The sequence below is a fragment of the Accipiter gentilis genome, chromosome 7 (genome assembly GCF_929443795.1).
Source record: "Accipiter gentilis chromosome 7, bAccGen1.1, whole genome shotgun sequence".
Taxonomy (NCBI): domain Eukaryota; kingdom Metazoa; phylum Chordata; class Aves; order Accipitriformes; family Accipitridae; genus Astur; species Astur gentilis.
In genome coordinates this window covers 6,980,163-6,982,147 of record NC_064886.1, presented here as the reverse complement: position 1 = coordinate 6,982,147, position 1,985 = coordinate 6,980,163, and positions in this window count along the sequence as shown.

The following is a 1,985-nucleotide window of genomic DNA, read 5'->3' as shown; positions in this document are numbered from 1 at the left end:
AAAGAGACATGTCGCTGGAAGACAGTAACTCAGCAAGATCAAAGCTCAGCCCAGTCCAAGCAGCAATGGAAAGAGACACGGAGAAGTAGTATTTTAGTTGACAGCTCATACAGTTGAGCATCACACAAACTCACAGAAAGACTCACAAGATAAGTGAAAGTATTTTTTAACTCCATATTTTCAGATGAGAAAATGTTGCAAACCCAACATGCTGTCAAGGTATTTCTTGCTCTTTTCTGGGAAATCAGAAATAGAATACTTCAGGGTTCCTTTTTTCAGCCTTCATGTACAAACAAGCTACTTCTGTACTAAGTAAAATGAAAAGCTAGAAGGATCACACATTCCTCTACCATGCTAATTAGGAAAGGGAAGGAACTTAAGGAAAATGGGCTCACTCTGTGTGTGTGTGTATTGAGAAGATGTTGAGAGGCAATTTTAGAGAAGCAGCAGGAAGCTTTCTGTATTCAGAAGGTATCTTTAGAGTCAAAAAGAGGAAAGTTTGAACCAGGCACTGTTGGACTTCAGGCAGAAGTTCCCAACAGCACCAAAGAAACCCAGTAGAACTGGGTTTCATGCCACATCTTAGCCAAATGCCTTGTTCCTTTCTGTTCTTTATGTCTATTTTCATACTGCCTTCCCAGAAATCCACACACAGTTACAGATCCCCTGCTGTGCTTCCAACAGGAAGAGTCTCAGGAGACCTTCCAACTTTCTTGCTTACCTCTTCACTGGATTTACATCAGTTTAACTAAGGGGATCAATAATCTATTATCACCAGAAATCTCACGAATCCTATAGCAGAAAGATTTCTGGAACAAATGGACTTGTTTAGACTCAGTTTGCTAATAGGAAGACAAAGAGAAAAGTAAATTGTCAATAGCAAGACATACTGAAAAAACAGGCAGGTTCTGGAACACACCTCAAGGAAAGTCATCAGCGTGAGTAATTTATAAAGGGGAAAGATAGAGGGGTTACAGAACAATTCTCATTGCTAACTTCCAAGATTAGCCTTCACATGAACACTGCATGAGTGGGGCCACATTTCTGACATGGGATGTGAACACTGGCCACCTCTGGCACCTGGCAGAGCACCAGGACATTGTTTTGCGGACTCACCAGAGCCACCTTCAGAACCGGAGTTCAAGCTCTAGAACTCTCCTGAAGCTAGCTGAAGAGTTTCTTTTGTCGTGAGAAGACACATCAGAGCAAGATAACCATCAGCAGACATGGCAGGTATTGATGCAATGAAGTTTGTAAGTCTTCTACACGCCTCAAATGCTTTTCTTACTTCCCAAGCTTGTCAAGTGTTACATATATGCTATTTAGCAGAAAGAATAACTGAAAATGAAATGTGCACAACACAGAAGCTGGCATCTTTGGTCTGCAGAGAAAGTCCTGGGGTCAAAGCTCTGCAAAGTTTGATGCCATCAAACCTACACTAGTATCTCTTCCAATGAACAGGGCTCATACTCAGAAGCAGTTCTTCACAAGCCTTCGTGAGTATTTGAGTGCACCACCTTCCCCAGCGCAGGCCACTCAGCTTCCAGAGCACCCAGAGGGCTCTCACTAAAACAGGCCAGCCCACACAAACCACAAGCCCACACCTCGACCCAAGCGCCCACCTCTACCCTCTTAAACTGTTGGAGTCAAAGAGTGCCCACTGTACTTGAAGCTTACAGATGGAGAAGATTCAGTGTCCAATTCTGGTGAAATACAGGAAACATGCATGCTATTTCAAACTAACCCTACTTAAACAACGATTCCAAGACTATTAAGTCAATCAGTAGCTTATCAAAACCTCCACTGAGACAAGCTGCAGTGTAGTTACACCTTTAAGTAACTCACTGAAGTACATGCTACTGTAAATACAGCGTTCTGCTGGGGGAACAAAGAAAGCGAGAGGCAGCTACAGTCAACGAAAAAGTAAGAACACTCACAAACCTATCTATGGCAAAAATGAAATTATGTAATATTCTGGGGAAAAA